The sequence below is a fragment of the Chelonoidis abingdonii genome, chromosome 1 (assembly GCF_003597395.2).
Source record: "Chelonoidis abingdonii isolate Lonesome George chromosome 1, CheloAbing_2.0, whole genome shotgun sequence".
In the NCBI taxonomy this organism is placed as follows: Eukaryota; Metazoa; Chordata; order Testudines; family Testudinidae; genus Chelonoidis; species Chelonoidis abingdonii.
The window spans coordinates 180,189,530-180,205,006 of NC_133769.1; positions in this window are offsets into that span (position 1 = coordinate 180,189,530).

The following is a 15,477-nucleotide window of genomic DNA, read 5'->3' on the forward strand; positions in this document are numbered from 1 at the left end:
CAGCACTTGCAAACCCATCTTCAACACTAACGCCAGAGGGCGCCAGCGGGCCTGAACTGGCAGAAGCAGCAGAAAACCATACCCAAGAGGCTCAGCCAGAGCCTGAAATACCACCTGGTGCACCAGCAGAGAGCGGTTCACCAGCAACAAAAACAATCCCATCACCTATATCACTTCCAGAGGGACCAAGACCAAGTCCAGAGTCTAAGGAGGAACTGGTGTCTCCAGCCTCAAGGGAACAGCTCCAGACTGAGCAGGAAGCAGATGACAGACTTAAAAAAGCTTGGGTGGCGGCATGGAGCACCCCATTGCCTCTCAGCTCTTCTAACCAATCCCGGTTTGTTGTAAAACAAGGACTTTTACACAAGGAGACTCTGTCTGGCGGACACCAGGAAGACTGACATCTGCAAAAACAGTTGGTGGTTCTAACTAAGTACCAGGGGAAGCTCTTAAGCTTAGCCCATGATCATCCAAGTGGCCGTGCTGGGGTAAACAGAACGAAAAACAGGTTGGGGAAGTCCTTCCACTGGGAGGGGATGAGCAAGGACGTTGCCAAGTATGTCTGGTCTTGTGAGGTGTACCAAAGAGGGAAAAGCACAAAGACCAAGTCAAGGCCCTCCTCCAGCCACTCCCATAATTGAGGTCCCATTTCAGCAAGCTACGTGGATATCTGGGTCTTTCCGCAAAAAAGACCCACAGGAAGAAAGCAGTACATCACTGACTTTCGTGGCTTTGGCTACCCGATGGCAGAAAGCAGTAGCTCTACAGCAACAACCAGGGCAACACTGTGTGCGGCCCTAACAGACATTTTTGCCCGCCAGGGTAGTGGCCCTGCCGCATCCTTACGAAGTTCAGGACGCAATTCTGCAGGCACCATGAAAGACCTGTGGGAAACTCATGGGGGTGAATCATTGGTTGCCACCCTTACCACCATTCAAACCAATGGCCTGGTGGCAGAGGTTTAACAGAACTTTGGGGGCGATGATGAACGTAATTCCTGAATGAACAATCCAATGACTGCGGGACTAGTGTTGACAGAAGTTGCTTTTTGCCTACAGGGCTGGACCACATCCCAGTTTAGGGTTTCACAAAACCGTTGGAACTGTTATGGCACGAGGTTAAGGGCCATGACAGTTGGTGAAGCAGCAATGGGAGGGTACGACTTCTACAGGAACAACATATCTAGACTTTGTCAAGGCAGACCTACAAAACCTCGTGCACTCTTTAGCCTTTGCTTAAAGACAAACTAAAGGATGCTCAGAAAGAGCAAAAGACCTGGTACGATAACATACAGAGAGGTTCCTTCAAGGTAGGAACCAGGTATGGCTTGAAGGCGCAACGGCCATAAGATGGAAGCATCATGGGAAGGACATTCACGGTCCAAGAGCTCCTGGGAGCTGTTATACTACTCATATATTTCCCATTTTCCTCCCTAAAGTCAGGATGTACCATTAATTCTCTCAAGCCGCCTTTTTATTCCAGAGATTACGGTTTTGTCAGTTTACAGGCCCAGGGAGGAGATGATGCTGAGTGGCTAAATGGTATCTACTATGAAAGGAAAAGTGGACGGCTGGTGTGGAAGAGGTGAAACCTCCATCCACAGACCTGGTATATCTTGCAGCTGCAACAAATCAATGAGCTGTCAACTAGCTTCGCCTCATTTTTTTTCTCAGCCTCCCAGTACGGCTGAACGACATACCACTCCATTGACACAGTAATGCTCACCAGATTAGAACGCTACCTACTGGGTGTCTCCTCAATTGCCCAAGCTTGCTATAGAACGGGAGAATCCAAAACTGCTACAGGTGGATATAATCTGCCATCTACCAGTGCATTGGGCATCTCAGTGGTTCTGGTACACCAACGATGGGGAAATATCTTTGCGCGGACTCCGTAAATAATGCGTCTAACTCGTCCTGACAACTATTCCAATGCCAGCACGATAAGCTATTGCAGAAGTGGGACGTGCCAGTTCATATCTACAATAAACTTAACCAAGGGGTACTGGCCATTGTCCGCTAGATGACCTGCCAAAGAGAGTCAGCATTTCATTGCACCATCGCGGGGGTGTATGAATTTAATGTGCTCCTTTCGGGCTTGCGAAATGCACCCACGCACCTTCCAAAGGCATGGCAGATAGCTCTCATAGCAGAATTGGGAGAATATGAGTTGCCTACCTCGATGATGTGGCCATTTTTTTCTGATTCATGGCCCGAACACCTAGAAACCTGGAAAAAGTCTTGAATGCATCAGGCAGGCAGGACTAACTGTTAAGGCAAAAAGTGTCAACAGACCAACTTACTGGACACAGTGGGTCGAGAAACCATAAACCCCTACAGGCCAGGTGGATGCTATCCAAAAGTGGCCTGTCCCAAAGTCCAAGAAAACAGGTCCAATCCTTCTTAGACTTGGCTGGGTATTTTAGGCGATTGTACACCTAACAGCCAAATCGCTGCCCACTCACCGACCTGACCAAAAGATCCCAGCCAAATGCAGTTAAGTGGACCGATGAGTGTCAGAAGGCTTTACCCAGCTTAAGGCGATGCTCATTTCTGACTCTGCACTAAGGGCCCGGACTTTACAAGCCATTCCTAGTAACCACAAATGCATCTAAGCGTGGTGTAGGAGCAGTTCTAATGCAGAAAGGACCGGATCACAACTTCCATCCTGTCATGTTTCTCAGCAACAAACTGTCTAGAAGGGAAAGCCACTGTTCCAACAGTGAAAAGGAATGCATGCCTGTGTACGCCCTGGAAAAGCTAACGCCCACACGTTTGGGATGCGGTTCCAGCTACAAACCGACCAGGCGTGCTAAAAAGGCTTTCATACTGCCAAGGGAAACAACAAAAACTGCTTCATGAAGTTAGCTCTCAGAAAATTTTAATTTTAAATTCAACACATTTCAGGAGCTTCTAACAAAGTAGCTAATGCACTCTCCAGTGAAAGTTTCCCAGAATCAACTGGTTAAAAATTGTCCTTCAAATGTAAAAAAAGTCTGTAGTTTACATACTCAGTAGTATATGTAAAGGTGCATGTGTTGTATTAATCTGTTTATTTTAAGTTCTTGGAAGAAATCACAGCAGTGAGTCACCTGTCTGCGATTTGGGGGGCGTGTCATAAACAGATGGTTAAGAGTTAATGCTCTCTTAACCTTAAAGGGTTAATTAGCTCAAGTTAAACCTGAAATACCTAACCAGAGGACAATCAGAGAAAGAAAGGAAGGGAATGGTTTATTTCCCTTTGTTTTAAGATCCAAGGGTTTGGGTCTGGGGGTCCCCAAGAAGGGTTGGGGGCAGAAAGTGTCCAAACACTTATCTTTGGGTGTGGCAGCTCTATCATTTTAAAGCTAGTAATTAAGCTTAGAGGGGTTCATGCAGGTACCCATCTTTGGACGCTAAGGTTCAGAGTGGGGGAAATCTGTACCTTGACTACTCCTTCAGTGTTTGAACGGAATTAGCTCATGATCACTCGAACCAAGGTTGGCCCCTACAACCATTTCTTCTATGAGGTCCTCACTACTCACCAAAACCAAATCTAAAATGGCATCCTGTCTTGTTGGTTCTTCAACTACTTGGTGGAGGAATCCATCAGCTATCGCATCCAGAAAAATCGGAGCCCTATTATTATTACTAGCACTTGTCTTCCAGTCTATATCTGGAAAGTTGAAGTCTCCCATCATCACACAATTCACATTAGTGTTTACTTCATTAAAAACATTAAAGAGGTCTCTATACATATCCAAATCAGATCCCAGCGGACTGTAGCACACCCCAAGCACTATCTCAGGGGAGGCTCTAGTAACTTTCTTTCCCAATGTGATTTTTGACTCTGTCTTATCCATTCCATCCCATCTTATTTCTTTACAGTCTACCTCATCATTGATATATAATGCTACTCCACAATCTTTGCCTTTATTTCTGTCTTTCCTAAACAGCACATAGCCTTCAAAATGTGTACTCTGGTCACGACTACTATTTCACCATGTTTCTGTTACCCCTATAATATCTGGTTTCACTTCCTGTACCAGTAGCTCTAGATCCTCCATTTTGTTACATAGGCTCCTCGCATTAGTGTATAAACATCTTAATTTTTGCTGTTTGGCTTCACTGACATTCTTTATCCGATTAGGCACAGACATTCTACCACCAGTATCACCTATTAGACTGGTATCTACACTACCCTTCCTCCTTATGTCCATTCTCCTACCCACGGCTGGATGCAATACATCAATCCCCGAATGCACTCCCTGTCGACTCTGGAACTCCACCAGGTTGAGAGGTGGAAGCGGAGTCAACGGGGAGCGTCAGCCGTTGGTCCCACGCCATGAGGATGCGAAGTAAGTCAATCTAAGTCTATCTAAGATACGCTGACTTCAGCTACGCTATTCTCGTAGCTGAAGTTGCATATCTTAGATCGATTTCTCCCCCCTCCCCAGTGTAGACCAGGCCTTAGACTAAGAGAATCACCCCATTATCAGGTGAGCCTACAAACTGATTTTGCTAGAGAGCGATTACTTTCTGAAAACTAAAATGCCTCTGCTCCTACAGCTGGACCTTTCTGTCTTGCCACCTCTGCTGAAAGGGTCTCTCAGACTCTGCACATCTGCAGACAAGCACATTAATTATCAGGAAAGTTTAAATTTAGGTGGAGTGGAGGGGGGACAGGAAGTCAGTGTCCTTTCCTTTTCACACAAGATGCCAGCTCTAGAGTCATCAGAAAGCCTGCCACTAACCTGATAAAGATGAGCTGACTCTGCAACAAGTAAGCACCCAAATGATCAGCAGAGTGTAGTGATCTCCATCTAGTGATCACTTAATTTGTTCCAGGGCCTCCCTCTCTGGATAAGGACGCTGAGCATCCTCATATTGCTTTGTCTGAACGCCCCCCAGGAGGCTTGCATGAAAAGATTTGGATCCAGAGCTGCTTTGGGGCAGGGAGAGGCAAATGATACCTTGTTCTAGGGCCAAGTCATATTTCTCATCCACCAAGGTCCAGTATCAGGTCCACTCCTGTGCCAAGTGCAGCCACAAACAGGAGCGAAGACTTACAAGCCACAGCCTGGCACATTGGGGCAGCCTTGACTGTCTTTTCACCCAAGCCTGGAACGGAATACTGCAGACAGATTATCCACCACAGCCACCCACTGTTCGTATCATTCTCATTTCAATTCACCTCCCTCCCCACACAATTTTTTTTAATTAAAAAAAAAAATCACCCTTTCCTTTTACAAACCTTTTCTTTCTACTGCAGTCAGAATAAGTGATCTAAAGCATATGAGAATTCTGTTTTCAGATGGGCCGAAATAGCCATTCATGTAAGACACCAGCGCGAACAAATTCACCTCCATCAGATACAAGGATTTGCTTTGCACCCAGCTCTGAAGAGAACCTCTTACTTGCACTCTCCACTTGAGCTGTCATTCACACACAGCATCAGAAAGGCAACATTCAATCCTTAGCCAGCACGGCATTTAGGTGCAGAAGATCTTGCAAGTGAAGGATCTCTAATATTTGTTCTGCTTTATCCTTCCCATCCCTCTATAGACCTACAGCTTGTTCCTCCTTCCACAGTGTCTGAGTCTGACATAGGTTTGCTATACCTAAAAATTAGTCTTCTCATAATCGAGGCATCTGCCAATCCAAAGTCTACTCTCTCCTTCACCCATTTTTCTCTCTTGCTGTACGTATTAAAGGCCAGGAATAATCAGGTCTCTTGCAGTCTCTCAGGCACAGTCTCCAAAATGTCCTCTTGCAGCAGGAAAAACAAACAAAAAGCCTTGTCTGTGTTGCTTCTGTACCATTCTGATTCCGGTCAAACCATACCAGAATTCTGGACTCCAGACAGGCAGATGCACTCCTACGAGATGACTAATTTAAATAAATAAATAAATAAAGGACAAAAATGTCTTAGTGCCAATTGGAGAACATGGATAAATTAAGGTCTAAATGCTTCTGAGTCAGGGAAGTTTATCATCACATTTTAAAAAGGTTAGTTGTTTAAAAAACAAACATACACAATGCACCTCTCAACATGAGACATTTCAAGTCAAAAAGCAGTGTTCCGTAGCCCTTGAAAATTAAAGTATCTCAACCATAAATACAGCATCACTACTGTGATGCGATAATAAAATATATGAATGCTTCAATGGGTTTATTCTTTTCTCGGATATTTGTTTGAAAAAGGCTTTAATTATAAAGAATGTTTTAAAGACTCCAGCACAGATTGATGTAATCTTTCCACACACAAGTTTACTCTCTTCTCCACAGGGGAGAAATACAAATATACATTATGTAACTGTACAACATCTTCTTGAAATGACTATAATTCATTCTAGTTGCATAAAAGCCAGCATCCAGAGGTAGCCAGGAGGTAGGAAACTAATTAATTGAAATGGAAATGAGGGTTTTCCCTAGAATTTTGGCTCCAAAAGAAAGATGCAAATGGCTCCAAAAGATGCAAATATCAGATGCAGATGTAGAAGACTTTATACGTAGTCCAAACCAAAGATTTTATTATAAATCATTAGCCCGCCTGGTATTTATATGAAATTCAATAATATTAAAATCTGCAACTATCAGGATTCACCAGGAGCTCAACTGCACTCAAGTATTCCCTTTCAAAGGCTATCACAAATACTCAGAAATGATTAAAAAGATAACATTACCATAGTGAACAAGTAGATCCAAGTAGGTTAACTACTTCTCCATCCCCATGTAAAAACACTGGCCTCCTAGCCCCAGCCCCGTCTCACAAATTCTCCTTTCTTACAAAATCATATGCTCTGACTATCCCAATATGTAAAATGAAGAGTGTTGTATTTCTTACTGCCATTTCATCAACCTTTCTGTAAAACCAGTATAATAAAATCAACTCACTGTGGTAGATCTCCCTCTCCCCTTCATTCTTCACTCAAATTGGGGGAGAACTGGAGGCAGCTAGGAACCTGGTCAAATTTAGCTACCTTTCCAGCTAAAACTTATGTAGGTCGTCCCCCTTCCCCTCCCAAACAACAAAAAACAAACCACAAAACACACTCGGTGGTAAGAGTAGGGGGAATATATATTTCATTTCTATTCTCGTGATCGTACATTAAACATGCGGATATTTTTTGTTGTTGGAGTGATAAGTCCCCAGCTGTGCACTGCTACGATATTATCAAAGCTTCTTATGTCAGTTAGTCCAAGATGCAGACGTTACCATGTAAACAGGAAGCATCCTTTTATGGTTACTTAAACATTCTTAATGAGAAACAGAATTGTGTAACATGCCTAAATGTTGGTATTGCCAACTCTATTCTGCAACACTTACATCACATATAACCATATGTGGGAGATAAACAACTTTAATATTGCCAATGGCATCATTTCCAGTGTTGTGCATACTGTGTTTAAAATACCAGGGGTAGTATGTGAAGATGACGGCTAATTACTGTTTGCTAAATATTTAATTCTATGTTAAATATTATTGAAACAAACTGCTTTCACAAAACTCTACAAACGTCTTTTTTGGGTGGTCCTATTGAGGAAACCATTGTTCTGTCTCATGATAATCTGCTTGGCTAAAAATAATTACACAGAGTCTAACATTCTCTTCTCTATTAAAAAAAACATGGCAAGACTTAAGGATATAGTTTAAAGAAGGCAATGAATACAGGAGAGTTATTTACAAATTCTTAAGTTCTAAATATCCAGAATTTAACTAATAGAAATAAGAATAAAAAAAAAACCAAACTATTAATATGTTAAACCATATCTGAGGCAGTGTAACAAACTCCTGTTCATAATAATGAAAGCTTGTTTGCTATATACCAAACCATTTGTGTTGTTAAGGGCACTTGGCAATGACATTTACTGCACAGATTTACTAACTGCTCTGCAGACAAAAGGGGGCTAGATTTTAAATAGGCATTATTTGAAAACGGTGGAGAAGAGGGATGAAGACATGTGGCACGTCTGTAAAACTTTAAAGGAGACTCTAGCTGGGCTCCTAAATTAAGTAGCCACTTGAAAATTTGAGGCACTGTAATTACTCTTTGCCATGGAGTTAGCCTTCTACTTATGAGATTTAGTAGAAAGTATAGTTATTGAAGCAAAACTACAGTGGAGTTACACACTGGTAACTTCAAATATAATTATATCCACTTTATTTCAGGTTTCTTGTGCAGTATTCTGCTGTCAAAAGGGACACCGTTTCCTGGGTTTTGTAGACTTCACATCTCAAAGCCTTTAATAACACAGATTATTATAAAGCAACACTGAAGTTGTGAAATAAATCCAAACATACAACAAAATGCAAAATGGGCTTATAACTTTGAAATCACCCCCTTTCTTCCTAGGCACTGCAGCACATATGTTCTTCCAGGCATATATTATCTGCTGGGGATGCAAGGATCCCTGACTTATCAGCTAGGCCTTGTAGGGGGAGGGGACATCCGATCTTCCTATAGTAGCGGTTCTCAAACACCTCGGGAATGGAAGTTGTTTGTAACTCTGACATGATCGTAATTCTGAAAGAACTCTTTTGTTCATAAGTTTACAACTGAACAATGACTTAATACAGCTTTGAAACTTTACTATGCAGAAAAAAAATGCTGGTTTTTTTTTTAGTAGTTTATGTTGAACATAGTACTGTACTTTTGCCTCTTTTTTTTTGGTCTCTACTGCTGCCTGATTGTACTTCTGGTTCCAAATGAGGGGTGTAGTTGACTGATCAGTTCATAACTCTGGTGTTCATAACTTTAAGGTTCTACTGTAGTCCAGTTTGTCTGGGTGGTAAATGAGACTGGAGCTCTTAGGGGACTGTCTGTAGCTCCATGGCGAGCTAGTTTAGAGCTCCAGGAACACAATTTATTGCTGATTTTGTTACATCTAATTATAGAATATACCACCAGTGTGGAATGTCTGCCCAGTTGGGACAGTCTGACCGAATATTCACACTCAGTTGTGACCCACACTAGACACCGGTGAAAATTTGGCATAGCTGGATCAGGATTCACATGCCACAGTTCAATTGGGCTTAAAGATCAGAATCCAACACTAATATAGAGTTTAAATTTGATAATGAGAATTTCAAGGATTAAAGATCAGTTACAATGAGTGAGTCATGGATGCATGAGGGTCTTGACAAAAAAACCCTTAAAGATTTGTGCTCGCAAAGGGGGTTACCCTGTAAGAAGAAACCCCCAGATCAGGAACTGGGAGCTTTGCTCATGAACTCTGACAAGAAGCAGGGTCTCCGCCTTCCCCTGCTCCAGATGCCAGTTACAGCAAAAGTTATCAGAGTGCAGATAAGGGCAGCCGAGAGCAGGAAATGAGGATGGTGGAAGCCTGGATGAAAGAGAAAAAAGTAGCTGAGGAAGTGGAGAAGAGAGCTCACCAAAGGGGGAAAGAAGCCTGTCATAACTATAAAGGGAAGGGAAGAGTCCTCCTGTGTACAATACTATAAAATCCCTCACGGCCAGAGACACCAAAATCCTTTTACCTGTAAAGGGTTAAGAAGCTCAGGAAACCTGGCTGACACCTGACCCAAAGGACCAATAAGCGGACAAGATACTTTCAAATCTTGGTGGGGGGAAGTCTTTTGTTTGTGCTCTTTGTTTTGGGAGTTGTTCACTCTTGGGACTAAGAGGGACCAGACATCAATCCCGGCTCTCCAAATCTTTCTGAACCAGTCTCCCATATTTCAAACTTGTAAGTAATAGCCAGGAGAGGCGTGTTAGTTTATTTTTGTTTCCTCAACTTGTAAATGTTCCTTTTTGCTGAGAGAATTTTACTTTTGTTTGCTGTAACTTTGAACCTAAGGCTAGAGGGGGTTCCTCTGGGCTATATGAATCTCATTACCCTGTAAAGTATTTTCCATCCTGATTTTACAGAGATGATCTTTACCTTTCTTTCTTTAATTAAAAGCTTTCTTTTTAAGAACCTGATTTATTTTTCCTTGTTTTAATATCCAAGGGGATTGGATCTGGACTCACCAGGAATTGGTGGGGGAAAGGAGGGGGGATGGTTAAATTCTCCTTGTATTAGGATCCAAGGGGTTGGATTGGTGTTCACCAGGAACTTGATGAAAAAGCCTCTCAAGGCTACCCAGGGAAAGGAAGGTTTTGAGGGGAAAGAGGTGTTCCAGACACTGAGGAATCTGGATGGTGGCAGCGAACCCAGCTCTAAGCTGGTAATTAAGCTTAGAAGTGTTTATGCAGGTCCCCACATCTGTACCCTAAAGTTCAGAGTGGGGCAGGAACCTTAACAAAGCCCACCAAAGATGTATGGAGCAGCTGGAAGCTGAGAAAAAAGCACACCGAATATGCATGAAGCAGCTGGATGTTGAGGAAAGGACGATCTGACCTAACAGTGGCACTTACATATGTGACCCACATTAGATACCGGCGGCATAATAATAACTCTTTTTTTAAAGTTCAGTTAAATATAGTCAGAGAGGCTGCTGGGAAAACGGCCTTCAAAATCACAATGCTAACTAACAGCTGCTGTGGTCTGCATGCAATTTAGGCCAGCCTCTGCTGTGAAAGTGCCTGTGTGTGGAAGCTTTTTTCAGGAATGGCTACGGAAAGTGGTTACAGGTAGCACAGTTGTGCCAGCCACTGAGGACAGGACATACAATTTAAATTACATTTGAACCATGTTCCTGAACATTGGTTCTTCAAATCAGCTTCAGAACCTGATTATATCAGTATGGATGTAGCCATAGACTAAAACAGGTGTGGGCAAACTTTTTGGCTTGAGGGCCACATCAGGTTTCCAAAATTGTATGGAGGGCGGGTTAGGGGAGGCCCCAGCCCCCTATCAGACTCTCCTGCTTCTTGCCCCCTGACAGCCCCTCAGAACTCTTGCCCATCCCTCCCTCCCTCCCTCCCTGTCCCCCGACCGCCCCCAGACACCCCGCCCCTGACTGCCCCTGCCACCTAATCCAACCCCTCCTCTCATTCCTGACTGCCCCCCAGGATTCCTGCCTCCATTCAACCCCCGTTCCTATCCTCTGACTGTCCAGACCCCTATCAACACCCCTACCTCCTGACCACCACTCCGAACTCCCCTGCCCTCTATCCAACCCCACCTGCTTCCTGCCCCCTTACCGCGCTGCCTGGAGCACCGTGGCTGGAAGTGCTACAGCCACATTGCCCAGACCACCAGGACAGGCAGCCGTGCTGCCCAGCTGAAGCCAGCCACGCCACCGCGCAGCACAGAGCACAGGGTCAGGCTGCAGCTCTGCAGCAGCACTGCTCGGCAAGGACTTACAGCCCCACCACCCAGAGCATTGTGCCAGCAGCGCAGTGAGCTGAGGCTGTGGGAGAGGTGGAACAGCAGGGGAGCGGCCGGGGGCTAGCTTCCCAGGGCAGGAGCTCATGGGCTGGGCAGGAGGGTACCGTGGGCCGTAGTTTGCCCACATCTGGACTAAAACAAAACAACAACAACATTAAGCAGGGTGTGAGCTTCACCCTTTCTTTTTACTGAGATGTTAATTTGGAAACTTAATTGTGACCATTTAATGCCAGTTTTATTGATTAAATTACTGCTGTTAAACATACAGAACCATTCAACTAATGCTTTTGTGCAATAGGGATGGAGGGAATGATGTTAGGGAATAATATGTTTTTTTGACCATGTAAGATTTTATTTTTTTAAAAAACAACAGTTTTGTTGAGAAGCTCTACCACTTCTGTTCTTCAGAACAGGACTTTTAAATCTAGCAAAGAGGCAAGGAGGGAAGTCACCTTGCTATCAAGGATGTGCCTTGTGATATCCAGGTGAAATGTGGCCAAATTTAGCCAAGTTATGGGACTTAAAATATCTGTTTGCACATGTTCAGTTGAGACATGTTCGATTTTGGCCACTGAATTCTCTGAAGATCCTGTCTGCACTGAGTGTGCTCCATCCCAGGGCTCAAGCGGCTGAGCCGGATTTTCCATGCAGTTGCTCCTCAGCACTTTCAGAATGAAGCTACTGTGGTGCATGGCACCAGAACTGACAGCAGGGAGACTCTCTCTTGGGTGCACTCAGTGCTCCCCCTGCTGGTAACCAGAAAGCATGGAGGAAAAGGGAGGAAGCAGCCTGACTGGAATGGAGAGGCATGAGAGGCCCAGTCTGGAGGGCTGGTGAGCGGGGAGATTGAGATATATGGTGGTGGGGAGACTGGGATTAAGAGCCGAGGTGGTAGGGGACTGGGACAAGGACAGAAGGGTCTGTAATAACTACAAAACAATCTCTGAGAACCTGGAATAGAACCCAAGATTCTCTAATTTCAACATTCTTCTACTGTCCAAAAATAGTAGTGAAGCCTACTAACAAAATGGGGGTTTTGTGACACAGAGGATGACAATCTTCTATTGCTGTTAGTTACCCTATTAGTTCAAGTGTAGAGGTCTGTGCTAGGGATGTAAAGGTCAGGGCCGGTGCTTCCATTAGGTGAATCTGTGAATAGTTTCAGGTTGTTCGAAATTGCATTTTTCATAACTAAACTATTCATCCTAAAAAACGTCATCCAGTTCCAACAATAGTGCATACACTCAAGTTGCACACGAAACCTTAATTCGGGCATTTCCTACTTTTCTCAGTGCTTCATTTTGCATCCTTAATGTTCTTTTAATGCAGTTTTTTTGAATATGATACTATTAATGTAGTAGTCTACATGCACATGAAGACTGCTCCTTTCCAAAAATAAAACAAAACAAATCACAGTGCTTTATTGGGGTGTTGTACTGTACAGTGAAATGCATATGTTGTGCACAAAACAAATCTCAAAAAGCAATGAAGTATAAAGGAAAACTTCTTAATGGATAAGGACAAAAAACAGAAGAGACCTCCAAGAATTATTCTCTCTCAGTGTTAACAGATTCCCTTTAGACACTGCAGTTGTGCTGAGGATGTCTAGAATTGTTTTCAGTGTTTATAGCCAGCAGAAACCATCTCTGCCCAAGATCAAAGAATAAAAGTAAGACATACATCTTCCTTCATTTTGTGTCACATATTAAATCCAGAGATTGTTCTAAAGATATTTTTAACAGTTTTGCTTGTTAGAAACGTGGAGTTATCTATTAACATAAGTATAAAATCAAACAGTTACTGTTTAAAGCCTGTTTAAACGTGAAAGTCTTATAGGCAAACAAAGAACCAATACAGGTCAGTAAAGTGAAAGAAAATGGCAATAAGAACAAATTGTTGTGCATGTCAGACGAACTATCAATGGTAGATGAGGAAGAACACCAGAAAGTCATCTGATGGTCTAAATAATCTATAGTTTCTCATAGCAAAACAAAAACATTGAAATCATTACTGTTTTGCAGCTTTGTGGGCTCTTTGGAGTAGCTCTGTACTACACCTCTTCCACATACTATAATACACAGTGTTCTTATTATGCAAATAGCTGCCACGCTTTCAAGGCATACTTGACTGAACTATAAAAACCCATCTGGTCAAGTGCTGCTTTTAATATGCAGAGGCACAACTTTACAAAACACCATATCTTGTTTCTATAAACTACAATTTAACTGCCAAGATTTAATTACCAAACAGAACGTTCTACAGTAGCAGCCAAACAGATTGTTTGGAGGGGCACAGAGATTAGAAATATCCCTCTTAGGGTACATTTGTCCTTCAGAAGTGAATATGGATAAGTACTAATGAACCAATCACCTTCCAATTAATGAATCATACATTACTATTGCACATCACTGTCCCTCTCAAAAGGGTCTCAATGGGTTAGTTAATCAAACCTCATTAGTATGCCCATTTTATAATTTCAAAAAGCTAAGGACACAGACACACAACTCCCAGTGCTGTGCTTTAACCACATGACTTTCCTCCATCCCGAATATAAAGACATCAGCTTCACTAATCTATATGTGAATAAGCATCCCTTTACTTAAACATCAAATAAATGCTCTCCATGTCAAAATCCCTCCCAAGCTCTTTGGATGAAGGAGTGTGTGGTCTGCCAACCTGAGGTCAGGGACCCCTTATCCCAGGTATATCGCAGTATGGGCCACTGTTTCTCTACCCCTAAGTCTATAAGGATCTTTGGAGTAGGGGAGGGAAGGAAGATGGAAAGAGTCTACCTGCCTTTTCTTGCAGTAGCAGGTGCTAGGAAACGCTCATGCTCCAAACTACGGCCATCTCACAGAACAAGACCAGGGCAGAGACAGTTTATAATCCCTAACATGGTAGGGATCAGTTTTCTTTTGCCTAGCACTCTGTTGTTAAGGAACTCATTAAGTACCAAGCTAGATGTAAGGGTTCTCTCTCCTCAGCCTCACTGTGTAAACTGACTGCCATGTGGAGTATTTCCCAACTCTGCTGCCTTAAGGAGACTTCCTGCCCCGACGGAAGAGTCTGATGCAATTGGGGACAGTGGATCATAAGGCAGTACCTCCAATGAATCTTCTTAGTAGACGAGGAACAGCTACTGAGTATCCCCAAACACTCAGCTAAAGGATGGGAGGAGGTCTGTCACCTCGCCAAACCCTTAGGAGAGATCAAAAGCCATTGAGATGATTGGAGGTTCAAATGACATTTACGTGGAGGATTGGGAAATAAAGCAATAGATGAACAGTATTCTTAGGTTCAGGGACCTCTCTCAGACCTCACTGGATTTTCACTAAGGCAAGACGACACCCAACTCATAATGATTTGGGATGAGTTCAGGTCTCTATTTCAAATGCTTGCATGGTCCTAATATGGATAGTCAGTATTCAGATGTTCACTCTTCTTGCAGAGAAAGACAGCCTTCGTGCCAGTATTCCAGCTGTGATCTCTAGAGCATGCATGGGGCCCAGGCTTTAATAAGCACAGTCTTCCAGTGGCTGGTAAGACATGTAGTGGGTGAGACAAGAGCACTGGGAGACTAAGGGAGTTCACCAGCTGAGTTTGCCAGCGGAGGAAGACAGTTTTTCTTCAAATGGCCAGCTCATGCATTATTAGCAACAGGAGGAGAGGAGCAGATCTCTGTAGCTGAAGAAGAGGAGTCACCTAGCCCTAAGGCTTGCATGCTCATGGCCACCACTTCTGAGGAGGAGGCAAAGGGTGGTGGTCAGATGCCATCAGAGGGAAACTGAGGCATCCATCTGCTGACCTGGCATCCTAAGAGGCATGCTGTCTGCCTGGAGCCTGCATCCAAGATGTTATGGAAAGATTGCCAAGTCTCATCTAGTCCTCAGACCACTACCCCATGCTGCTCATCCATATGGGCACTAACAATACTGCTAGGTATCACCCTGAGTAGATCAGCAGTGACTACAGGGCTCTGGGAGCAAGGCTGAAAAGGTCAGGGGCACAGGTGATGTTTTCATCCATTCTGCCCATTGAGAATAAGGACCTGCGGATGAACACACGTTCTGGAAGCTAATGCATGGCTGTGCACATGCTGCCGTGCGGGGAGGGGAGGCTTTGCTTCCTCAACTGCGGGATGCAGTTCTGTGAGGGAGAACAGGTAGGAAGAGATGGAGTCCACCTGACAAAAGAGGAAAAA